At 37.7% G+C, this 27,878-nt stretch overlaps 2 long non-coding RNA genes across 4 annotated transcripts; one reads left to right on the forward strand and one right to left on the reverse strand.

Moving 5' to 3' along the window:
- The first annotated feature begins 497 nt into the window (after window positions 1–497).
- On the forward strand, window positions 498–3,918 carry LOC110942258. 2 transcript variants are annotated; one of them, XR_002594677.2, is made up of 5 exons: window positions 498–753; window positions 836–1,178; window positions 1,303–1,481; window positions 1,561–1,639; window positions 1,714–3,918. It is a non-coding gene; the product is annotated as an uncharacterized LOC110942258 (long non-coding RNA). The 2 variants fall into 2 exon arrangements; XR_002594678.2 differs by having other exon boundaries at window positions 1,717–3,918.
- Window positions 1,818–5,632, reverse strand: LOC110942259. 2 transcript variants are annotated; one of them, XR_004889477.1, is made up of 4 exons: window positions 5,308–5,632; window positions 3,836–4,689; window positions 3,515–3,754; window positions 1,818–2,113 (listed from the first exon to the last, which is right to left on the reverse strand). It is a non-coding gene; the product is annotated as an uncharacterized LOC110942259 (long non-coding RNA). The 2 variants fall into 2 exon arrangements; XR_002594681.2 differs by having other exon boundaries at window positions 4,404–4,689; window positions 5,308–5,607.
- Window positions 5,633–27,878: the final 22,246 nt, after the last annotated feature.

The following is a 27,878-nucleotide window of genomic DNA, read 5'->3' on the forward strand; positions in this document are numbered from 1 at the left end:
ATAGAGATTATATAATTATTATCTAACATAACATTTTGGGTAGCTTTTTGGCTACAGTAGCCAAATACAATGCGCTATATAGAAAGGGAAATTGTGAAAACCTTGCAAAAGATGACCCAATTTCAATATATTTACAAAAATGCCACACTTTAGTTTTTAGCTATCTCTTTACTGGTAATATTTTTCAATGAAGTTATCTTGCTGTTAAAAAAATAAAAAAGAAATTATTATATAAAGTAAATAGAAGGTAGGCATTTAAGTATTTGATCTAAAGTAGTTTGATACAATTTATATAATTAACGTATAATTGGATGGGTCTTGCGTCTAATCAGCAAAATCATTAGAGTTAATGTGTTGCTCTCCTTGAGGTCAAATGTTATAGTCTCACCAAATACGAATTAGCAACACAAAGTTGCTTAATTGAGTTGTACATTTAGCTTGATGAATTTTTCAAGCTAATAAGTGTTGTAAGCTGTGTTGTTTTGGTTGTAAGCATTCTTTGGGAACCACCTGTCCCGTTTGCTTGTCACCCAGTTACACACATATCTACCACCGCTTGAATACGTGTAAAGAAGACATGGACTATAGAGAAAGAAAGGCAAGTTCTGAGATTTTTGCTTCCCATCTCAAATATACCTCTGAATTATGGCCGTTGGTTCGTCACGGTGGTCTACCCCACGCAACGTATTCCGGCAACCATCTTTCTCACCGTCGGCTCCTCATGCTAAACGTACTTTGGTTTAGTTATCCCTGGTATCATCTTTCTCGCCGTCCAAAAATTCCGATCAGGCGCCGTCGTGTGCAAATTTTGTAACTTTGTGTTTGTTTTTGTTAGGAATAAGGCCTTGCTTTGATTTCCGGCTTCGATGTTGGGTGGTTGTTGATGCCAATGGTCATCAGAGTATGGTGGTCGGTGGTTATTCAAAGTGATTTAGCTTTCTGCTTCAGCTGATTGCTTATCTTTTCATCTCATTTATTAGGAAATATTTGGGTTTACGGCTTTTGAACAAGATGTGGTAGTAGAAACCTGAACACACGTTTTTGGTCTCGAGTGAGTCTCGAGGCTATGCTTTTGGATATACAACTTTTGGACAAAAGATGGGCAGTTTGTATCGGGTTAGATTTCAGTGTTGAGATTGCTTTGTTGACGTTGTTGTGCTGATTGTTGTTAATTGAATGTAAGTTTATTGTTCTTTGATGTCAATTGTTTGTCCTTTAAGGTTTATCGTTGCTTCATTGGTTTTTTTTTTTTTTTTTTTTTTTTTTTTTGTTTTGTTTTTTTTTTTTGTTTTTGAGTTTCAGATATTTATAAACATCAATAAGTTGGAGAAAAAAATGTGCTTTTGTGTGAGTGGTTGTGGTGTAGTAGGCACTCCATTTTGGATTTCTTGATTAAGATTTGCAGGAACTACTACTTGCAGCAATTGGCATGGTGGATGCAAACTCCAAATTAGGGGGTTATGTGGTCTACTCCACATGAGGTAAGGATGCTTACCATTATTATGATTACTGTTATTATTATTATTGGTTATTTCATCTTAATCTGGTGATGGGTTGCAGAATGAAATGTTATACACTATGCACTCAAGAAGAGGGATGTGAAACATGTGCCATGCATATTAGACTTTGGTCGCCCAGGGTACTTGACTTTTTGCATTACTTATGATTATTTTATGAATGCATTAAAGAAGGTGTGTTTGTTTTTGTACGTAGTAGGTTTGTTCGCTTTAGGAAAAGCCGATTTCATCCTTTGTTGGAAAAGACGAGACATTTTTATCCTCATGTTCATAACATGGATGGCTTTTTTGTGGCGAAGGTATCCTGTCTCCCTCCACTTGAAATTGCACATATATTACAAGTGGCAAATTAGGTACATAAAAACTAACTAGATGTGTCAAAACATTATCAGAATACACGCATGCTTATACACACACACATATTTATATATAGAAAGAGGGACAAGTTTTATGCATTATCACTTTTGCCAAATACCATTATTTTGCTGTTAATGGATCTCCGAACACCTCTGTATTCTCTGAATCTTGTGACATCCCCATATTCTTTAATATTAGGTGTTTTCATCATCCCAAATTGATCCGACGCACTCCCCAAACTGCATTTCAGACACATAAAATTCTCGAAAAATTATGTTACCAGTTTTTTCCCAACAATCATTCCATTATTTTAATTTTTTTTGGAATGAATAGGGTCTTGGTCTCAAACGGTGAAATTAAGGAATTGGATCAATTTAGATCTACTTTTTTTAAGAAGTTATGAAGTTTTACAATAGAACGTATATTTACATAATTAATAAATCTATACCTTCATAGAAAATTGGTTTAATTAGTTACATACATTTAAGTGTAATCTTTCAATTGTTAAAGTGATTGTTGGTACTATAACAAGTCAAATCGGCACCTATACATTGAAGTTTAATCTTTCAATTGTTATGCCATTGTAACGAATCAAATCGACGCCGATACGATTAAGTTTAATCTTTCAATTGTTGAAACAATTATTGGTATTGTAATGCATTGAATGTTAAAGCGATTGTTGGTATTGTAAAAAAAATTGGTATTGTAAAAAAAATACGCTGCAACGTCGGGTACTTCTTCTATTTTGTTTAATTTGTAAGCCCCCGACCGCAACGCGGCGGGGTTTAACCCTAGTTTGATTTATTTAACATGTTCATTAAAAGAAAAACCTTATAATCTGTGTTTCTGATAAGTTCTATTTTCTTGAAACAAAATACAAAATAAATCATATTTCAAACCCTTTATATTGATAAATTTTATTAAAATGGGGTTTTCAAAATTGCTTATTGTTAATTACTTATTCTAAGGTCAATTCGTTTGTGTATAGTCAATTGTTCATTGTGAATTGGTGTATTGATTGTATTAGCAAATTAGTTTGAAAATAACACGAGAATACCAACCGCTCTTATTACAGACGAAACCTGCCGCAAAGTGCGGGGTTCCTTACTAGTTATTACTATATACATTTAGTGTAGTTTCTTATATACAGTATATATAGAAAACCTCTTTTGTTACTTTATTACCAAAATGCCATCATTTTGTTTTTCATTTATTTTTGCACCACAAAGTTAATCGGTGACTGATAAGGGTGGTATTTTTTGTCTTCTTTTTTGTTTTTGTACTAGAATTTTGACCCTGCCGTGCGTTGCGGCGGCAACATCACGTTTGTGGCTTACTCGCAAACTCTTCTTTCAAGCTTTTTTTTTTAATGTTTGACGACTCCACAAATTATAGCAAGTTGATAATAAAAAAATGTTATGCCAATAACAATCCCAACCATTAATAAACCGAATTAGGGCGTTTTATTTATTAAAATAGAGTTTTTGGCCCACTTTTGAACCGTTTGACCAGTTCAAGCCCATTTCCCCTGGGTCAAAACTATGACCTCTAAAAATTCATGATCTATTCATTCCATTGTTACATAACGGCAATATATCACAAAAATATGCAAATAAAAGCTAAAAGCTTACATAAAGTACCTTATGGTGGGGTATATACTGTTGCCAAGCATATCTTCATGCTCCAAAAAGCAAGATCATTGATCTAGGGGGAAGATAAATAGCACTCCTAAAGAAATTTGGACTATTTGTATCTCACCACAGATGCTCTAGACTCCACAATGCAAGATCCTAAGAATGAAAGGCAGTAAATTGAGCCCTCGAATGTTGAATGGGTATCTACATGCGGGATAAACCCACACCTGTGGGGTATTAGTTAACCTGTATCAAAGTATAGAAAATATCTTTATTTCTCACAAAAAATGGAATTAGAAGGGGCTAAATAAACATTCCTTGGCTTACCAATGGAGGTGGCAAAATGGGACCGTTCGGCAACGGGTCAAAACGGGTAATTTAGGCACTGTTTGGGTTGGCTCCCAAAACACTTAAGTCAAAAATTGTGTTAGCCGAACCTCGGCCATCTTAGAGTAACTGTGACTAATCATTGATATGCTTTCGATTTAAATAAGTGGGTACCTCTCTGTATTCATCTTCTCAATCTCATATTTTAACAATATATATGAAATATACGTAGCTACAAAATTTAATCATAATTTGTAAGACATAAACCAATAATTATGTTATGACAAAATAGTTATTCCACTAAAGTATCTCATCAATGTATAATAGACCTTATCTTAATCCGATTATTATTTCCAAAGCAATGCTCTTGATAATAATTACGGAAAACAATTTATAAGTGAATAACCAATTATAATTTTATGGTGTGGTTGGATAAACAAAATAACAAAATTGAGAATAAAGTGAGCATGATGACTAAAAAAAATAACAGGGCGCATTTTTCCGGTGGAGTAATTTACACCCAAAAACCCAAGATTTAAATTTACGCATGTATACGCATAGCAATTACCTCATTATTGTAGAAACTTGGATCGAAGATTCTTGAGGATGACGATCATTTCTTGCTGATTTTAGATCTGATTGTTTGAAACCAACATGGATGATGCAACTGCCACATGAATCAGCGGGTTTCGGAGACGCAACACGGGTCCGAATCATACTCTTTCGCTAGTGATAAAGTTGATAAACTCGGAAACACATTCTCACACAACAACCAGCAACCAACACGGTCTTCTAGCAAAACAACATTAGGCACACCGCAAAGCGACGGTGTAAAGATACAGAAGCGACCAATCCTGCACAAACAATCCGTATTTGGAGAAAAAAAATAATCATAACTGGCTGCAAACCTAGATTCAAAGGTCAAACAAAACTCGCTAATCAAAGTCAAATATATGATTGTGATCCTAATTTTCTCACCATCAATCACACTGTGTATTCAACTTACTTTGACTAAATCGTTCTTTAATCAACTCAAACATGAAAAAAAAATAGGGAAAGACGATCTTAGCCCTAATTTATTCAATTACTAAGCAATTGCACTTAGAACCGTACTTTTAATCAGGTGATTCTAACCTAAAGTTCGTGTAATCTAAGAACAAAAGGATGTAAAATAGTAATTATTACTAAGTCATATCGATATCGATATTATGTTAATTAGAACCAGATTGTCTACTGCAACCAATAAAATTTCTCAACCGATACAACAAAATCAGATTTGTAGAGCATAAAACTACATAATTACTAACATGTTTTAACCTAAAATTCATGTAATCTAAAAACCAAAGGATGTGTAAATTATTTATAAGTCGTATATGTACCATTATATCCAGAAACTGACTCCCAATGATAGAATCCAAACGGAACATCACCGGAGAAGTTACCAGAGTTGTAGGGTTTGACCTATCTCGTACCTTTTATCATGAAAGCTTTACTTGTCCCGGATTCAACCATCATCACCAGCAGCGGTTGTCGAATAACATATGAAACGAAGACCATTTGTAATAGTTGAAGAAACCGAGTGACCATAGCAATATCTGAAACCCAGCGATGGGAGATTGAAGCAACCTTAAACCCATAATTTCGAAACTTGGTGAAACCAAAACCCAGAAAAGATCCGTGGCGTGCGTGCAAAACTAAGGAAACAAAGAAGAAACTGTCGCGTCAGATAGTGAGAGCAGAGAGAGGAAGAAAGATCTGGAAGAAGGAACAGGATAATAAATGTATTAAGAGAGAAAGGGTAATAAGACAAATGAGGGGCAAGTATGTCATTTGGTCGGGTCACCGACCTTTATATTTAAGATTATATAAATTGGAGTTAGTTTTTTTTTAATTGTGGTTTACATTTTTAAGCCAATAAATTTCTATATTTTATTTTTAGCTTTGCAAGTTCTGTCTTTTTCTTTGGTTTTTTAAGTTAAAGTTGTTTCGTTATAAATTTGAGTTCGTTTACACTAGCTCATGCTATAAGTTTGTATTTTTTTTCTACGTCACGTGGCGGTATAAATTCGCGTTTTTTTCTTCAACGGTTTTCTGGGTTTTGGTTGGTGTTTGTTTACTACTTAGCACGGTTTTACGACCTACGTCCCGCAACGCGTGGTTAAATACTAGTTATATATATAATAGATGAAATGTGCACTTTTTGTTCTTATGTGAATTTCTTTTTCTTTTTTCTTTTTGTCATTTTTTGGTTTTTGTTTTTTTTTTCTTTTTAATTTTCAACCGCATTCGGTATTGTACATGTAACAAAACAAATCGGCTAGATACTAACCGAACAATATTAGAAACAGTATTGATTTTTGTTTTTATAATTTATAACCGAATTCGTTTCGCGCAAATTTACAAATTTTTTAAAGATTTAATTTTTTATTATAATTAATTTTGAGTATATATATATATATTTTTTCTTATAAATTTTAATATATGATGTATTTTAAAATTATGAGCATGTGGATGCAACATGCCTATTTTTAGCTACGTCTCAATAAGCGCAAACGTATATATTATCTAAATGACCTCGCATTAAATTAGCACCATTTTACTATCTTCGTTATTCTAATAATATACAAGATTTTTATAAAGTTCCGAGTAAACCGTTGTGACGTGTTTAATTTTATGCATATATAATTTTCATTGATAAAGGAGTTTTATTCACATTACAGTATATTTTTATCGTAAGCCACAATCAGTGTTGGTACGGTGTCCCTAGTGGTACTGTGATGAGCCGAATTTATGTTAATGTCCGAAAACATCGACATTGGTATTGGTATATCAACCAAAAACATCAATTGCGCATACGTTTCAATTTAAAATTTGTTAAAAATTGGGTTGTACCGTAGCAAAGTGCGGGTATAACCCACTAGTTTCATAATATATAAAAGACTACAATCACCACCAATCCTTTTTCACCAATGTAACATATTAAAATCCAAATTGTATGTGTCATCAATGCAGGGCCGGCTCAACCATTTTGTTGGCCTAAAGCGAATTAAAAACTCGAGGCCTCTTTTCCAAAAAAAAACACTATTTGAGAAAAACTCTCCTTTACCCGGGCTTGTGACTGGCAAAATAAACTTAAAGGTTTATTATTGGTGAAGTTAATTTAATGTTTTTGTATTTTTATATATATTTTTTATATATACAAAGATAAGTTCGGCACGACCAAAGTGTCATATATATATATATATATATATATATATATATATATATATATATATATATATATATATATATATATTTTAAGTTAGAGGCACTATTGACTTGGAGGTCTAAAGCCCAAGCCTCAAAATATTTGGGCTTGGGCCGGCCCTGCATCAATGTTAGTTGATAATTGGTACATTTTTCACTAATGTAACATATTAAAATCCAAATTGTATGTATCATCAATGTTAGTTGATAATTGGTACGTAGCAACTGATGAACACATCTAAGTAGCATATGGTCTCTGGAATCGGCTATTTTACATGGTGAGCTACAAAGATATAAGAAAGTAAAAACACTCTCAGAACAATGAGTATTAAGAATTAAAACATATTGAAGAAATGATCATCTTAATTCGCTAGAAAAAATATTAGTGCTGATCTCTTAGAATGTATTGCTTATATTTTTTATTCTTATACCTTCGTCCAAGTTAAGTTTCTGATTAATTATGGAAAGAAAGTCGGAGTTACTTACCAACAAAGTATTTTGCAGCTCGCTTATGAACCCTGATGCGTGTGTAGTTTGATAGGTTTTTATGTATATTTTTAGCCTTTTTTAACACTTTCGTCAAGTTTTAAATTTATAAAACACGATATTTTACTAACACTAAACACACACATGGGCAAGTGCACCCATCGTGAGCGTAGTATAGCGTTCGTAAGATACCGAGGTCGTCCAAGGACACAACAACTTTTAGTACCGGTTTATCCTCAACGTCTAATCAAATCGAAATTTTAGAAAAGGTTTAAACATGAAAATAAAAACTAAAAATGCTGAAAATAAATATAAAAATAAAAACAGATAGACAAGATGAATCACTTGGATCTGACTCGCCTTTAGTGTAACCTTTGATTATTTCCGCACTTTTGCACTTTTTAAGAGATTATCTTAGTTATAGTAGTAGGCCCCTCTTTTGAAGGTGACGTTACCCTCAACCCAGTAATTTGAGTCAGCAAGGATACAATCCTAAAGGGTTATATTATTGAAAGATAATTAATTAAGTTATTAATGCGTAATGTGGTAGGCCCCTCTTTTGAAGGTGACGTTACCCTCAGCTAAGTAGTTTGAGTCAGCAGGGATAAAATCCTAAGTAGCCGGGTTAATGTATTAATAGTAGTTTACATATGAGGGGATCAAGCCTTTCGCACCCCCGCCATCCAATACCAGTGGGTATTGAAGGAGGTCCTAGTAAGCTTGACCCAGGTCCTTGCAGGATCTATACACTGAACAAGGCAAGAACCTTACAAAACCATTCCCTTAACCCCCGACCAGGTAGCCAACATATCTCTATATAGACCGTAGAGATATGAATGGTGTAAATCTTTTATTTTATATAGACAGTAAAATAATGACAAGACACCACAGACAAATGATAAGGAAGTTTCACCTTCAACATAAGAAACTAGTTATTAAAGTCATTAATGCATAACCAAATAAAAAGTGCGAAAAGATTAAAAATAAAAAGTATTACACTAAATGCTTGTCTTCACCAAGTGATGTAAGAGACTTAGGCAAACATGGCCTTTGATTGTCAAGAACTCTTACTATCAATCTTGGACCCCGAGACTACTACACACACTCTATGATGGATGATGGTGGTGGATGTGGGTTGTGATGGTGGTGGAGGGTGGGTGAAGTGTGAGAGAGGTGGTTTGCCAAGGGATGCATTTGAAGTGAACCAAGCACCTCTATTTATAGCCTGCACAGAAGCCCGGACACGGCCCCGTGTGTCACACCCCGGCCGCGTATAACATGCAACCGCGGCGGAAACGCCGGGGAGTGTTGGGACAGAATTAATTGTTTCATAACCATGGAAATCAAAGTTACATTTTATTTATTAAACAAGCGTAATACATTGTTTTAAACAGGAAAACAAAGAGTTCATGACATAATTAAACTAGTCTATCTTCATTTTTAGTCTCTAAGGCACAGGTCCGCCCTAGTGTCACCATTGTCATCCTACACGATAGCTCCTGAAAACACATGTGAAAGTAGGTACGTCAGCATAAAAATGCATGTGAGATACATAGGTTTTGTGAAAATGGGATTCATGACTTGAGTTTAACGAAAACGTTTAATAACAGTCAGTCATGAACCTTGTAATTTGTTTTTGTTTTGTAAATCGTATGAAAAACGATAAGATCAGATGATATGTATAAATAAGAGAATAATGTAAGGTTAAATGAATAACCTAGTAAAAATGAGTTTGTATAAGATAAGTTGTTTGTAAAAAATAATGTCTTGTGAACAATATCTTATTTGTGTAAAACGTAATATGTCTAAACTGAAATGATTTAGATAACGCTACGATATGTAATATTATACAAGCATTTATATATAGGAAGTACCAGCGGCGTATCCACCATGTTTGTATCATATTACATACTCCACGTTACTCAAACCATTTACCCAAACCAACCACCATGTAAATTGTTCATGTATAAACCAATTGTCAAGTGTTATTGTGTAAACCATATCGAAATGTCTATGTTCAATGTAAACCACCAAGTATGTATATCAATGTCAAAATGTTTATGTTTAATGTAGATCATGTAATGTGTACCCAAAATATAACTTGTATGGTAAGTGAGATGTATCAACTAAACCATATGTAAAATGCACAAAACAAGGTATTGAAGTAAAACATGGTTTAAATCAACGTTATGTTTTGTGGAACAATGCATGCTATACTGATACAAACATTTATGCGGTATTGTGAAAATGCATACATCCAAGCCTTGAGACTATGGCGATAAACCCTTAAACAAATTAAAGGTTTATCTAAGTTATGTATATCGAATTCGGTCATTCCCTCCAATCCAAACAAACCCAGGATTTCAGGAACAGGAGTTGTCAATTCCTATGGTACCACTACCTACTAACGAATGGCGTAGCTAATGTTAACGAATGTATTGTTCCATGTTAAACAAACCAAATGTCATACCAAAATGAAGGCATGTGATGTAAACAATTGTACTAAGTATGCACATAATGGGCATAAATAGCAGGAAATGTAATGTGAAATAATGTACTAAGTACGCACCCAATGGGCATACATAGCATGAAATGTAATGTAAAACAATGTACTAAGTACGCACACAATGGGCATACATAGCATGAAATGTAATGTAAAACAATGTACTAAGTACGCACACAATGGGCATACATAGCATGAAATGTAATGAAATCATGTACTATAATGTACTAACGAACATAGAAGGTATATGATGTGAAAACATGGAAAGCATGAAAGTAACAAGTAGGCACATGTGTTTTACCCCAAAACAGTTTGGAAAACAGTAAATGCGGGGTTCAATGTACTCACCTGAGATTGCTTTGAAGTTCTTGTGTAATAATCACACAATGCTAGAGGTCACGAAATATCAAACGGCACCTAATAGGTAGCTATATTAATATACCGGACCAAAATCGGAAGATCGGATAGTACGCGGGTTCGTAAACCAAACGAGTATGGAGACTCGTATAATATGGTTTAACAAAGCCTACATACTAAAATGAAACCTAACCTAAGTGCTTACGGCCCATTACGACCCGTTTAGGTAGCTTATGTTACCTTAACGCGTCGTTCGCGAAGAACGCGTTTGGAACGCCTAACATCGTGACTATAAGGTATAACCTCGGAAGGTTACAGCTATGGTCACCTAATGTGTTTGGTCGGATCCTAATGATCGACCAAATTGGTCGGGTTCGAAAGTGTAAGCGATTGTTTAGATCGCTTACTTTACGACCCTATATAAGCACTAAACTAAAAGTGACGAGCTAAGCATGTTAACACATGCCTAACTAAGTTTAGAAAACATGTTTGGCATCAAAACAAACGGTTTTGATACTCACGAGTAGTTTGGTTACAAAATACGCAAGAATGCGCATTTTGGCCGAAACTACGACTCGTCACTGAGCCTAGATAACGTGGTAATCAGTAGGTATAGTCACTACGGACTATAACCATCGTGATCACGCTCACGTTATGAAGTTCCAACGAACTTCGTGTTGACCATAGGCTGGTCAACGCAGAAAGTCAAACAAAGTTTGACTTTAGCACTAGAAAGCGATTAAAAGAACGAAAGAACACTTACGAAGGGTCCCCGAAAGCTAAACTCGATCCAGGAGCTCAGGTATGAAGCAATAGCATCAACTTAGAGCTCTTTGATCAGTTTTGTGGGTTTTAACACAAATGGGGGGGGGGTATTTATAGGAAAAGTAAAGCCGTTAGGATCGTTTCTTGAATATCGTGCCATGATCTCATCCATACACTTGTCAAGATGTTGTGGTGGCTTGTTATGACCTTAACTCTACAGATTGTGAAAGGGCATTGCCCTTTGGAGTGTTTGAAAGGCCAAGTTTTGCAAGAAAAACAAGTTTCTGCAACTGTAGGGCTGACGCGGCCCGCGTCAAGGTGCAGGCCAAACTAATGCGGGCCGCCTGGCCCTGTCTGATCTGCACAACTTGCAGAATTTACAGTTTAGGTCCCTGTGGCGTATTTAAGCCATTTTCAGCACTTCTAAGGCCCGTAAAGCCAACTTTAAGGCCCTAAAATGATTCCTAAACATTGTGGACATGAAACATGCTCAAAAATATGCCGGATGTCGGTTCGTTTGGCCGTACGATCGCGATGTTCGCTTAATTACGACGAAATGCGCATAAGCGCAAAAGACGATCCAAATGACGCGACGAATGGATTTTTCTCATGCCAAACACTAAGGTATAATATAAGGATGCTTACATAAATTTTTGGATGTCCGGATGTATTCAGAACGTAAGTTATGCGCGAAAGTGCAAACTTGTGCACTTTTTGACACTTTTAGTCCCTGAATGATCCAAAAGTTTATTTTAACATACCAAACCCCTCAAAGACTATTTCTAAGCTATGTAAAGGATATTTATGGTATTTTTAACTTATGGACATGTTCCGGAATGTTTGTTACTGTTCAAATTGGCATACTTTCGCAGTTTGTCAAGTTTAGTCCCTGTAAGCGAATTAACTTGTTTTTGCCATACCAAAGCCTTCAAAACTTATTTCTAAGTTATGTAAAGGTTATTTAAGGTATGTTGAGTATATGTTGATGTTCCGTAGTATTTTTCGCATTTAAACTGAGTACGTTTACGCACCAGTTTGCGTATAATTCTCCAGAAAGCGATGTAGAGTTTGAAATTGAACAAAAGTCAAAACATGAAAAATGTAAAACACAACCAAACAAACATTGGGATAAAATAACATTGTTTTATTGATAAATGAACTGTTCACAATGATTACAAGCACAAATGTTACAGTCTCCCCTACTTGTGGAAATTTCGTCCCGAAATTTATTTAGAGGAAACTCGTGGAAAAAGATGCGGGTATTTCGCCTTCATTTGATCTTCACGTTCCCAAGTAAACTCGGGTCCACGTTTAGATTCCCAGCGAACCTTGACCAAAGGAATGCGCTTGCGTTTAAGCCACTTGACTTCACGTTCCATGATTTCCACCGGTTTCTCAACAAATTTCAGTGTTTTATCAACACGAATTTCATCAAGCGGTATGTGGAGGTTTTCATAAGCTAAACACCTCTTGAGATTGGACACGTGAAAGGTTGGATGAACATTTCCAAGTTCAGGAGGTAACTCAAGTCTGTAGGCTACCTTACCGATTCTTTCGACGATCTTGAATGGTCCAACGTATCTAGGTGCAAGTTTTCCTTTCTTTCCAAATCTGATCACACCTTTCCAAGGTGAGACCTTAAGTAATACACGATCACCGACTTGAAAATCCAAGGGCTTGCGTTTTAGGTCCGCGTAACTCTTTTGACGGCTTCTAGCTGTCTGAAGGTTATCACGAACTTTCTTTACCTTATCTGTTGTCTCTAAAATGAGGGCAGGTCCAGTAAGCTGAGCCTCGCCGATCTCGTTCCAGCAGACTGGTGAACGACATTTTTGACCATAGAGAGCCTCGAAAGGAGCCATGTTGATGCTGGAGTGATAACTGTTGTTGTAGGAGAATTCAATAAATGGAAGATGTGAATCCCAACTACCACCAAAATCGATCACACAAGCTCTAAGCATATCCTCCAGTGTCTGGATTGTCTTTCAGATTGACCATCCGTTTGCGGATGATAAGCTTGCTCAGATTAAGTTGGGACCCCATAGCAGATTGCATGGTTCTCCAAAAATAAGAAGTGAAACGAGCATCTCTGTCAGAAATGATGTTCAAAGGAACACCATGTCGAGCTACAATTTCATCCACATAGATTTGAGCAAGTTCGTCAGCAGAAAAATCCTCACGGATTGGCAAGAAATGCGCTGATTTAGTAAGACGATCAACAACTACCCAGATGGCATTGTGACCTTTCTTTGTTCGCGGGAGTTTAGTAATGAGATCCATAGTAATGTTTTCCCATTTCCAAACTGGGATCTCCGGTTGCTCCAATAATCCGGAAGGACGCTGATGTTCAACCTTAACCTTAAGACAAGTAAGGCAGTTGGATACGTATAAGGCAATGTCTTTCTTCATACCAGGCCACCAATACTGAATACGGAGATCCTTATACATCTTATCTGAGCTAGGATGAATAGAATAACGAGACTTATGGGCTTCATCCATAAGCAGGGTACGAAGATTATCTTGGCTCGGGACCCACAAACGGTCCATGAAGTAATACGATCCATTGTCTTTCAGTTCTAGAGCAGGAGTTATGTGATAAGGAAATTCCTTATCCATCAAACCTTGTGAAACACAAGATTGTTGAGCCTGAGAAATACGGGCTTGGATATCGGATTGAGCTTGAATAACAGATTGGACACGAACACAATGAAGCTTAGTACGTTCCTTGCGACTCAAAGCATCGGCCACGACATTCGCTTTACCAGGATGGTAGCGAATCTCGCAGTCATAGTCGTTTAGAAGCTCCACCCAACGTCGCTGCCTCATGTTGAGTTCTTTCTGATTGAAGATATGCTGAAGACTTTTGTGGTCCGTGAAAACCACACATTTTGTGCCGTACAAATAATGTCTCCAAATCTTAAGAGCGAAGACAACTGCACCCAACTCAAGATCATGAGTGGTGTAGTTCTTCTCATGTATCTTCAACTGTCTTGATGCGTATGCTATGACTTTGTTTCTTTGCATCAGGACGCAGCCAAGACCCAATTTAGATGCATCGCAATAAACGACGAAATCATCATTGCCCTCAGGCAAAGTTAGGACAGGCGCGTCGCAAAGTTTTAGTTTCAAAGTCAGAAACGCTTCCTCTTGTTTGAATCGCCAATCAAATGGCTTGTTCTTCTGAGTTAGAGCAGTTAGAGGAACTGCAATCTTCGAGAAGTTCTCAATGAAGCGGCGGTAATAACCCGCTAGACCAAGAAAAGAACGAACTTCAGTAGGAGTAGTAGGTGTATCCCAATCCTTAATCGCGCTGATCTTGGAGGGATCTACATGAATACCTTGTTCGTTGACAATGTGTCCTAAGAATTGAACTTCTTTAAGCCAGAATTCACACTTGGAGAATTTGGCGAAAAGTTGCTCTTTCTTTAGGAGTTCCAAAGTAAGACGAAGATGTTGCTCATGATCAGCTCGCGTCTTAGAATATATTAAAATGTCATCAATGAAAACAATGATGAACTTATCCAAATAAGGCTTGCAGACCCTATTCATCAAGTCCATGAAAACAGCAGGAGCATTAGTCAAACCGAATGGCATGACTGTGAACTCATAATGTCCATAGCGAGTGCGGAACGCTGTCTTGGGAATATCTTCTTCATGCACACGAAGTTGATGATATCCAGATCGCAGATCTATCTTTGAAAAATAAGAAGTGCCTTACAATTGATCAAAGAGATCATCAATGCGAGGTAGGGGGTATCGATTCTTGATGGTAAGCTTGTTAAGCTCACGATAATCGATACACATCCTAAACGATCCATCCTTCTTCTTGACAAAAAGAACGGGAGCACCCCAAGGTGAAAAGCTAGGACGGATGCAACCTTTGTCGGAGAGTTCCTGCAGCTGCTTAGACAACTCTTGCATCTCGGATGGTGCAAGACGATATGGAGCTCTGGCAATGGGATTTGCACCAGGTACGAGATCAATACGGAACTCGACTTGGCGTGCTGGGGGTAGACCAGGTAACTCTTCAGGGAAAACCTCTGAATAATCCCGAACGACAGGAATATCTTGAATAGACTTACCTTTGCCCTTATCTGCTACAACATGTGCCAAAAAGGCCACATAGTTCTTTCGCAGATACTTCCGAGCTTTAAAACAAGACATGAGTTTGAGACCACCAGCAGGTTTCTCACCACGAACCTGTAGGATCTCACCTGACGAAAGCGGCATGCGTATGATCTTCTCAAAACAAACTATCTCTGCATGATGCTTGGCTAACCAATCCATACCCACAATAACGTCGAAGCTTCCAAGTTGCATAGGCGTGAGGTCAATAGGAAAAAGATGGTTGTTAAGGTTCAACTGGCAGTTGCGGAGAACAGAATCAAGAACAATGGGTTCACCGCTCGCCACTTCTTCTGTCAATGGTTTACCTAGTTTCGTTCTAGACACTCGAAGCAATGGTTCAAAAGATAACGACACAAAACTCTTATCGGCACCCGAATAAAAAAGAACAGATGCTGGCTGATTATTAATAAAGAACGTACCGTTCACCACATTATCATCTGCTTGTGCCTCTTGTGCGTTCATGTTGAAGACTCGACCTCGAGCCTGAGCCTGATTCTGATTGGCATTCTGATTCTGGTTGGCTAGCCTTGGGCACCGATTTCTGTAATGGGTCAGATCCCCACAGTTATAACAAGCACCTGGTGGGTAGTGTGGTCGTGCAGCTTGACCCTGTTGCTGAGCAGGAGGCTGAGCAACTTGTTGAGCCGGGTTCTGAACTGCGCGATTTTGAGCAAACCGACAAACATCGGCAAGATGACCTTTCGATAGCCTTGTCGAGTGGGATAACCATAGTCGGGCAAAGCAGACTCAACTCCTCAAACCTATCAGTATATGCCCTGTGCTCGCCACTATCTTGCTTCAAAACATCAAACTCTTTCTCCAACGCTCGTTGTTCATGACGAGGACAAAACTCCCTCATCATAAGAGCTCTGAGTTCAGCCCATGTCTGTGCTAGAGCAACTTCTGCACCACGGTCTCTCATTACCCCATTCCACCATGTACGAGCCCTCTTCTGAAACACGCTCGAAGAAAACTCGACCTTGCGATTATCCGGACACTGAACGTGGCGAAAAGTATTCTCAATGCTCTCGAACCATTGAAGAAGCCCAATTGCTCCCTCAGAACCACTAAACTTGAGTGGTTTAGCCGAGTTAAAATTCTTGAAATTGCATGGAGCATTGTTTTTGTTGTTGGCTTGGTTCCATTGAGCAAAGAGATTTGGGAATTGAGCAGCCATCTGCTGTGCAATAATTTCTGCCAGCTCGGCAGTAGCTATCTGGTTTTCGCGTCGAGGAGGCATTCTAAAAGAGGAAAAACATGAAAGGAAACGAGTGAGATGATTGGATGAAGAGGATGAAATGAAACAAAATCAACAAAAGCAAAGATGGTGGTTACGCATCACAAAGCAAACAAGCGACACGCAATGTCTAGTCAAAGTAAATGGGTCAAAAATAATGTATCGCGAAGACATGTTCGCCTATAAGTGAACACTCACCCCAAGAGTTCCCAGGTAAGAGTGACTGGTCCGATTATGTGGATTTGTACGAACACTCTAGCCTTAGACAGAAAACTCAGGGTACATGCATTCACTCTTCCAGTTCACACGTGTTCACACTATTAAAACCCGAAAACCTTGACGAGACTTTTTGAAAATTCAAAGGGGTTCAAAACCTTATAACAGGGGGTTCAAAACCTAGTAATCAATCATCCTCGAACAGAGGATTAATTTTCAAAGCGGATTCGGAATCGAAGTTCCCGTTGTGGTTATCACCTAAGGATAGGTGAAGTGCATGTTTTAAAATCTAAACACAAGATAACTTGTGTTAGGGTCCTAGAAAGTTATAGTCTAGGTCAAAGTATTACTAATAACCTAATTCCCTATAACCATTGGCTCTGATACCAACTCTTCTGTCACACCCCGGCCGCGTATAACATGCAACCGCGGCGGAAACGCCGGGGAGTGTTGGGACAGAATTAATTGTTTCATAACCATGGAAATCAAAGTTACATTTTATTTATTAAACAAGCGTAGTACATTGTTTTAAACAGGAAAACAAAGAGTTCGTGACATAATTAAACTAGTCTATCTTCATTTTTAGTCTCTAAGGCACAGGTCCGCCCTAGTGTCACCATTGTCATCCTACACGATAGCTCCTGAAAACACATGTGAAAGTAGGTACGTCAGCATAAAAATGCATGTGAGATACATAGGTTTTGTGAAAATGGGATTCATGACTTGAGTTTAACGAAAACGTTTAATAACAGTCAGTCATGAACCTTGTAATTTGTTTTTGTTTTGTAAATCGTATGAAAAACGATAAGATCAGATGATATGTATAAATAAGAGAATAATGTAAGGTTAAATGAATAACCTAGTAAAAATGAGTTTGTATAAGATAAGTTGTTTGTAAAAAATAATGTCTTGTGAACAATATGTTATTTGTGTAAAACGTAATATGTCTAAACTGAAATGATTTAGATAACGCTACGATATGTAATATTATACAAGCATTTATATATAGGAAGTACCAGCGGCGTATCCACCATGTTTGTATCATATTACATACACCACGTTACTCAAACCATTTATCCAAACCAACCACCATGTAAATTGTTCATGTATAAACCAATTGTCAAGTGTTATTGTGTAAACCATATCGAAATGTCTATGTTCAATGTAAACCACCAAGTATGTATATCAATGTCAAAATGTTTATGTTTAATGTAGATCATGTAATGTGTACCCAAAATATAACTTGTATGGTAAGTGAGATGTATCAACTAAACCATATGTAAAATGCACAAAACAAGGTATTGAAGTAAAACATGGTTTAAATCAACGTTATGTTTTGTGGAACAATGCATGCTATACTGATACAAACATTTATGCGGTATTGTGAAAATGCATACATCCAAGCCTTGAGACTGTGGCGATAAACCCTTAAACAAATTAAAGGTTTATCTAAGTTATGTATATCGAATTCGGTCATTCCCTCCAATCCAAACAAACCCAGGATTTCAGGAACGGGAGTTGTCAATTCCTATGGTACCACTACCTACTAACGAATGGCGTAGCTAATGTTAATGAATGTATTGTTCCATGTTAAACAAACCAAATGTCATACCAAAATGAAGGCATGTGATGTAAACAATTGTACTAAGTATGCACACAATGGGCATAAATAGCAGGAAATGTAATGTGAAACAATGTACTAAGTACGCACCCAATGGGCATACATAGCATGAAATGTAATGTAAAACAATGTACTAAGTACGCACACAATGGGCATACATAGCATGAAATGTAATGTAAAACAATGTACTAAGTACGCACACAATGGGCATACATAGCATGAAATGTAATGAAATCATGTACTATAATGTACTAACGAACATAGAAGGTATATGATGTGAAAACATGGAAAGCATGAAAGTAACAAGTAGGCACATGTGTTTTACCCCAAAACAGTTTGGAAAACAGTAAATGCGGGTTCCAATGTACTCACCTGAGATTGCTTTGAAGTTCTTGTGTAATAATCACACAATGCTAGAGGTCACGGAATATCAAACGGCACCTAATAGGTAGCTATATTAATATACCGGACCAAAATCGGAAGATCGGATAGTACGCGGGTTCGTAAACCAAACGAGTATGGAGACTCGTATAATATGGTTTAACAAAGCCTACATACTAAAATGAAACCTAACCTAAGTGCTTACGGCCCATTACGACCCGTTTAGGTAGCTTATGTTACCTTAACGCGTCGTTCGCGAAGAACGCGTTTGGAACGCCTAACATCGTGACTATAAGGTATAACATCGGAAGGTTACAGCTATGGTCACCTAATGTGTTTGGTCGGATCCTAATGATCGACCAAATGGGTCGGGTTCAAAAGTGTAAGCGATTGTTTAGATCGCTTACCTTACGACCCTATATAAGCACTAAACCAAAAGTGACGAGCTAAGCATGTTAACACATGCCTAACTAAGTTTAGAAAACAGGTTTGGCATCAAAACAAAGGGTTTTGATACTCACGAGTAGTTTGGTTACAAAATACGCAAGAATGCGTATTTTGGCCGAAACTACGACTCGTCACTGAGCCTAGATAACGTGGTAATCAGTAGGTATAGTCACTACGGACTATAACCATCGTGATCACGCTCACGTTATGAAGTTCCAACGAACTTCGTGTTGACCATAGGCTGGTCAACGCAGAAAGTCAAACAAAGTTTGACTTTAGCACTAGAAAGCGATTAAAAGAACGAAAGAACACTTACGAAGGGTCCCCGAAAGCTAAACTCGATCCAGGAGCTCAGGTATGAAGCAATAGCATCAACTTAGAGCTCTTTGATCAGTTTTGTGGGTTTTAACACAAATAGGGGGGGTATTTATAGGAAAAGTAAAGCCGTTAGGATCGTTTCTTGAATATCGTGCCATGATCTCATCCATACACTTGTCAAGATGTTGTGGTGGCTTGTTATGACCTTAACTCTACAGATTGTGAAAGGGCATTGCCCTTTGGAGTGTTTGAAAGGCCAAGTTTTGCAAGAAAAACAAGTTTCTGCAACTGTAGGGCTGACGCGGCCCGCGTCAAGGTGCAGGCCAAACTAATGCGGGCCGCCTGGCCCTGTCTGATCTGCACAACTTGCAGAATTTACAGTTTAGGTCCCTGTTGCGTATTTAAGCCATTTTCAGCAATTCTAAGGCCCGTAAAGCCAACTTTAAGGCCCTAAAATGATGCCTAAACATTGTGGACATGAAACATGCTCAAAAATATGCCGGATGTCGATTCGTTTGGCCGTACGATCGCGATGTTCGCTTAATCACGACGAAATGCGCATAAGCGCGAAAGACGATCCAAATGACGCGACGAATGGATTTTTCTCATGCCAAACACTAAGGCATAATATAAGGATGCTTACATGAATTTTTGGATGTCCAGATGTATTCAGAACGTAAGTTATGCGCGAAAGTGCAAACTTGTGCACTTTTTGACACTTTTAGTCCCTGAATGATCCAAAAGTTTATTTTAACATACCAAACCCCTCAAAGCCTATTTCTAAGCTATGTAAAGGATATTTATGGTATGTTTAACTTATGGACATGTTCCGGAATGTTTGTTACTGTTCAAATTGGCATACTTTCGCAGTTTGTCAAGTTTAGTCCCTGTAAGCGAATTAACTTGTTTTTGCCGTACCAAAGCCTTCAAAACTTATTTCTAGGTTATGTAAAGGTTATTTAAGGTAGGTTGAGTATATGTTGATGTTATGGAGTATTTGTTGCATTTAAACTGAGTACGTTTATGCACCAGTTTGCGTATAATTCTCCAGAAAGCGATGTAGAGTTTGAAATTGAACAAAAGTCAAAACATGAAAAATGTAAAACACAACCAAACAAACATTGGGATAAAATAACATTGTTTTATTGATAACTGAACTGTTCACAATGATTACAAGCACAAATGTTACACCGTGTCTATTGGGTACGGCCCCGTGTCTATCCACTTTCTCTTTCTTCATTAATTGCAATTTGTCTACATTAGTTGACCATGCCCCCGTGTTCGCTGGGCACGGCCCCGTGTGCAGAAGCGTATCTTTACTATCAAGATTTGCTTGGATTATGCGAATCTTAGCGTTGACCACGGCCCCGTGTCCGCTGGGAACGCCCCCGTGTTGGGAAATAGAAGTTTCTACAACTTTGTCTTTTCTGCAGACACTTGGGCACGCCCCCGTGTTCGATGGGCACGGGGCGTGTTCAGCCTTCTGATGTCTTGTTTTTGCTTGGGAAGATGCTGTCGAGGGGTCAGGCATGCCACATTTATTCCTTTTCTTGTATTATTGTTAGATTTGGCTGCATTTTTGCTTCTTTTATTCATTTAAGCTAATTTAACCCTGAAAATACAAAAGGAAGACAAAAACATACTTTTTCCAACATTAGTACCTAAAAGGGGTTAGTTTTATGCCCCATTTGATGTAATTTGTATGTTGCATTTTACACACATCAAATACCCCCACACTTGAATCTTTGCTCGTCCTCAAGCAAAACTCTTTATAATGTGGCTTACACACCCAAATGGAATGGGTAGAAAAGAAGTTTTGGGCTTGTCTTGAGTGTCGGGATTCCAAGATTTTTATTAGGTTTTATTTTTATTTTATTTACAGTCCTATTCGTTACGATTTATTTAGAACATTACACAAGAGAAATTACTTATTTGGGCATAACATGCATTTTTAAAATTCCATTTATATACAAGTTCACATACCTCACGGGAGATCACTCAACTCTCGGCCGAAGATGTATTTTTGTGAAACACTCGGGACCGATATGGAACTTACTCCTACCATATGCTTGCTAAGCAATCAATCCTCCTCATTTTTAACTATACACCTTTGTAAATATCAAGAGGACTTTGGGGAAGGGTTGGGTTTGGGTTAAAGGTAGGTGGTTTTGGGTTAGTGGTTAGTAGAAAAGGGCGAAAAGCGTAAAAAGCGTCGGTTTTTGTAAAACCTTTTATTTTTCGTGACTTTTTATTCTAATGAAGCATTTTTCAAACAAAGTTCCTTTTGATGAACTTGTTTGTTTATTGCTTGACTTCATCATTTTTTTTATAAGGAATGTCACATGAAAACCAAGCTTTTTACTAAAATAAAGGGTTTAAAATGAAAAAAAAAAGGTTTTGGTGGATAAAGGGTGTTTGTTTTGTGGGTTTAGAAATGAAAAGGTTTAAGCTCAAAGGGGTTAACTACGGGGATTTTGGGTATGTGGTAAAAAAAAAAGAGAAAATAATGGTGTTGAAAGAAAAAAGGGTTAGTCCTAATGCCTCCATCATTTACTTACTTGGGTTTAAGTTGGTAAGGACCGGGAATGTATGGTCATGGCAAGTTCTAGAGTCGTAAGAAATCAAGCGGCTATTCACACAAGAAACGAAAAATGAGCATTTAGTTTAAAGATGTGAATTTGTATGCTCAATAAAGGCTCAAAACTCACTTTTTGAGTGAATGGGTTTTTAATGTGATCAAGTTTATATAATCAAATTTTAACTAGATTTGTCATGCCGTTTCATAATTTTCTTATGTTGGTTATTTTTATCACGATGCTATCGTTTGTAAATTCGTAAAAATATAATCTTTTTAGAACTTGTTATTCCCAAATTAAACCAAGACAAGTAAAAAAATGAAAAGTTTTTGAAAAAATTTGGGGTGTTTAGCGGTTCCAATAGAGTTTTGTGTAAGGCTTGTAATTAGGACTTGCAAAATTCAAGGTTTTAGCATCCCCCCCCCACACTTAAATTACACATTGTCCTCAATGTGTCCCAAAAATAAGTTTTTAGTTTGATTGAATGTGTAAAAGGTGTGTTAAAAACAAAATTTTATGTTACTGGGCATCTGGACACGGGCCCCTGGTGTTCGGGCACGACTCCGTGGTCAGATTGCCAGTAATGAGGACTTACAGAAGGTAGACACGGGGGCGTGTCTGGTGAACACGACCCCGTGTTGGACAAAAGTCTGCATAATTTTGACAAAAAACAGGTCTGGGCGATGGGCAAGGGGGCGTGTCCGCTGGGCACGACCCCGTGTGGACAAACTGCAAAAATGTAAAACAGGTTTCTGCCTTCGGTTTTGCTGTCCCGGCTTTAGTGGCACTAATGTTTAGTGCCTTAAGCCTCGTAGGTACCTGTTTTACTAATAAATACCACACCAAACAATAACAAACATCCTAAATTACCAAAGTTTAATCATCCACACCACAAGTTAAAAAAAAGAAAAAAAATGTAGAAAATTAAAAAGTGTTAAGGGAAGTAAATTGTTCAACAAATGGCACGCAGGCCATGCAATTGTTCATGAGATAAAGGGGTTAAACTGTGAGACCTCCAACCGTGTGTTGCTACCTCCAACTCCTCCCGCTCAATCCATGTCCTCGTCTTCATCATCATCACCTCCTCCGTGGCCCGCCATATACTCCCCGATGTTTCCAATGTTATCCTGCATGTCGGAGATATTTCTCTCTATCAGTCCGACCCGGGCGTATGTGTTGCTGGACATGTTGTAGGTGTTCCTGGTGCACATAAGGTTTTCTTGCAATAAATCATGTAAGCTTTGAAAGTTAGGAAAACCGCCTCCTTGTGAGGAGGATTGACCCGGATTACCATGGGGCTGGTAGTGGTACTGGGGAGGAGGACGGATGTGTGGAGCGTGTAGGACTAGAGCTTCTTGAGGGTTCCATGCATGCCCTTGAACCGTTTGAAATCTGATCGTCCCGTCATCCGCTTCATAAATCAAGTTCATGGAGCGGCAAATAACCATGTCCACTGTAACACCTCGAAAATTTGCGTCCTATAATGTATTGACACGTGTCATAAGCTTGGATGTGTTAATGAATACTATAGTGGGACTAAAGTTGACAAACATAGAAAGCATGTGAATTCAAGGGTTCAAAACGTCAACAAGGGATAAATATACTTTACAGTAACCCTACACGATGCCCGTACCTTCAAACGAATGAATCATGGATCATACGGAACGAAATATGGAAGAAAGTGAGAGATTACAAGCTACAGGGGGTAAATGTGTCAACATGTTTAAGTTATACCTCTGAGTGACCTTCATCAAACCCGAGGCTTCGTAACGGTAAAATATGCTCACTAGAATGCACGATACAAATTTCATCACGTTCCGTTATAATGTGAGAAGGTTATGACCAAATTCGTTTATGAAGGGTTAAAAGCGTCAAACATTGAAAGTTATGACTTTTCAGGTAGTAATAAACTAACCAAGGATTAATCACGAGGCCCTTATACGTAAATAAGAAAGGCCCAAAATGCAAAGTTACCCCTCCGTAAATCCAAGAGCCAACTGCAATAATTGTAAAGATTTGAAAAATCTTACAGCATGTCTCAGGCGGGCCGCGTAAAGGTTAGCAAGGGCTTTACGCGGGCCGCGCTAGCAGTAAAAGATATGGGCTCTGACAAGGAGATTCATACGGGCCGCGTAAGAGTTGCAGGACCTCTTACGCGGGCCGCGTCAGACTCCCAGATGCAGAAAACGTGGACAGAAGCACTGTTTGGTGTTTTAACCGACTCTAGACATTATTACAAGAGCATGGGCGCCCCCTAAACGACCCCTAGCACTCAGGGACACTTGTTGATGATCTGGTTACACTTGTAGAGTTGTGTGGCATGATCTAATGCATCTAAGACTACTATATAAAGGCCTTATGTGCAACCATTGTAACCACACCTCATTTCATCACTTCTGATCATTTCTGGAGCTCAAGTGTCTTCACTACTCATCTATGGTCGTGCATAGGATTTCAGTAAGTGTGCTTAAGCCTTCTTAGTTGAGTTTTTGCTTAGTTATTGCTTAAAAGTCAATCCGTTGTAATTAACGATTGACTTAACGATTAATCACTAGTGGTCCAGTGATTAGTCGAATCAAAGGTAGTTATATGTTGGTAATTATGTGGGCATTAAACCCTTAAAAGGGCACCCTCTGATTCCCACTCTAACTAGTCCAAATGTCGGGTCAAAGTTGCTTAGAAAAAGTCAACAGAATGCTAATTTTCGATTTAATGCATAATTAATAATGTAGATGGCATGTAACCTATTTTATCACTCATATAACTTGATAATAAGTATTATAACTGGTCTAAGCTTGTTTGATCCGACCATTTACTATTTTGACCCGGTTCGGAACCGAAAGTCGCAAAACTTTGACTTTTGCTTTGACTTCAGTTCTGACCCGATTTGGTATGTTTTAGATATGCCTTAGGACTCTCTTAGGACCAGGTTACATGATGGTATAACCTCTGTGGCTGGTTCGTTGTTTGTCCGAGTCATTTGCACATTTCCGTTATATGCTTAAAGTTGACCATAATGCCCTTTTGACTTTCAAACGAGAATTTTGGATATGCGAAAGGACAATAACCTTAGTTACTGATTTCTAAACATGTCCCTAAAATTTCATGTCAATCCGAGGTCTAGAATAGGAGTTATGCTAAATAGTGCAATTAAGAAAACTTTAATGATTAAACGGCACAATTAGCATAAAGCCTATCTAAACCCAAATTTCGACACCAAACCTTTTACACCCTGATGTAAAATAATATTTTGGGATTGTTAAAGATTTTTAATTATTTTTAACCTGCTCATAACCTGCGGTTATGGCGTTGATTCGGTAAATACAGAATATACCCTTTTCGAACATAAAATGAGTTCTACATGGTATTTTGACCCGAATCCAATTGCTACTGATTTCATATAATAAATAAAGTGTTTTGAACTTTATAACCTATTCAGAAAGCTCAGATTTCCTGTAGAACCCGGAAATCTCTTTTATAATCCTTAAAACGACCAAAATACCCCTACGGGGCGTATATTGGGATTAAACTCGTTATGGGCATAATGGAAGGTATCTGTCACACCCCGATTTCCATACGTTTCACCGGTGGGCCTGATGGGGGATTTCCGTGACGTAGTTGGCAACAATATAGTCAAACCACACAATATTTAAATGCACAGCGGAAGCATAAAGATAGATATATTTCAACCAACAAATGTAATGTCCATGTATCACAAGTAGTCGAAATAATCCACAGGGGATCAAAAGTAAAATAGGAAATAATGTTATCCAGGCTTGCGAGACTCTAACGATGCTAAGGAGTGGCCAGCCTATTTCGTGTAGAACCTGCATTTAAACTTTTTGGGAAAAATACGTCAGTTTACATTGGTAAATACATTCAACTGACACTTTTAAAAGTTTAATAAAATTGATTTGAATGCACGTGGCACAAACTTTTATAACTTGGGATAATTAATCAAATCTAATCTTGTAAAAGAATTACATGTTCGTTATGCGTTCAGTCGCCCGGTTCGTTTCGGGTTCAAGGTTAATTGACACACCACATAGTACAAAACCGCGGCGGGAAAACCAACGGTTATACCTTTATAAATATGGACACATTGTCGGGTGTACGCCTACACCCGCGTGTCAAGGTCGTGGCCATTTCGTAAAATGATGCAAAGGATATCCGGGACATGGTCATTAAACTCCCAAAGGCGTAAAACAAGCAAAATCAATTTTTAAACGGGTCGCATTGATAATACCCAACTACTAATGAGTTAGGGTCAATTGCTCGACCAAGCGGTATTTTATATACCGTACCCCAAGCCCGTATAAGGGAAATAAGTTAAAAGTATTTACCTGAGCAAGTAATAACCACAACAAGCAAATGCAAGTATCTTTTACTGGTCTCCTATTCTGGAATGATGGTTTATAATAACCTATTAGAATCCTAACGGGTCTTTAATTTAGCCTAAGCTTAGACCGGTTAGTTTCAAAGGGTAAAAACGGTCTAATCGCATGAAAGGCGAAAACCGGGAACGGATGTGGTTTGGACCCAACAAGTTCGGAGACTTGTATATTATGGGTAAACTAAACACATTCTGGATTTTGAGGTAACAACGACAAGGTTTGACCCGTTTCGGCTAATTTATGTAAACTAGTTACATAAACCGGACCGAACGCGTAAATGGCGTAACGGGTAACCGTAAGAGTCTTACACAGGTTTCCTAAGTCAATATGCTCTAAAGAGGTTGTGGTATCAGTAGGATACCTTCCATTATGCCCATAACGAGTTTAATCCCAATATACGCCCCGTAGGGATAATTTGGTCATTTTAAAGATTATAAAAGAGATTTTCGGGTTCTACAGGAAATCTGAGTTTTTTGAACAGGTTATAAAGTTCAAAATACTTTATTTATTATATGAAATCAGTAGCAATTTGGATTCGGGTCAAAATACCATGTAGAACTCATTTTATGTTCGAAAAGGGTATATTCGGTATTTACCGAATCGATGCCATAACCGCAGGTTATGAGCGGGTTAAAAATAATTAAAAATCTTTAAAAATCTCAAAATATTATTTTACATCAGGGTGTAAAAGGTTTGGTGTCGAAATTTGGGTTTAGATAGGCTTTATGCTAATTTCGCCGTTTGATCATTAAAGTTTTCTTAATTGCGCTATTTAGCATAACTCCTATTCTAGACCTCGGATTGACATGGAATTTTAGGGACATGTTTAGAAATCAGTAACTAAGGTTATTGTCCTTTTATATATCCAAAATTCTTGTTTTAAAGTCAAAAGGGCATTATGGTCAACTTTAAGCATATAACGGAAATGTGCAAACGACTCGGACAAACAACGAACCAGCCACAGAGGGTTATACCATCATGTAACCTGGTCCTAAGAGAGTCCTAAGGCATACCTAAAACATACCAAATCGGGTCAGAACTGAAGTCAAAGCAAAAGTCAAAGTTTTGTGACTTTCGGTTCCGAACTGGGTCAAAACAGTAATTGGTCGGATCAACAAGCTTAGACCAGTTATAATACTTATTATTAAGTTATATGAGTGATAAAACAGGTTACATGCCATCTACATTATTAATTATGCATTAAATCGAAAATTAGCATTCTGTTGACTTTTTCTAAGCAACTTTGACCCGACATTTGGACTAGTTAGAGTGGGGATCAGAGGGTGCCCTTTTAAGGGTTCAATGCCCACATAATTACCAACATATAACTACCTTTGATTCGACTAATCACTGGACCATTTGTGATTA

The sequence above is a fragment of the Helianthus annuus genome, chromosome 3, assembly GCF_002127325.2.
Source record: "Helianthus annuus cultivar XRQ/B chromosome 3, HanXRQr2.0-SUNRISE, whole genome shotgun sequence".
Lineage (NCBI taxonomy): Eukaryota > Viridiplantae > Streptophyta > Magnoliopsida > Asterales > Asteraceae > Helianthus > Helianthus annuus.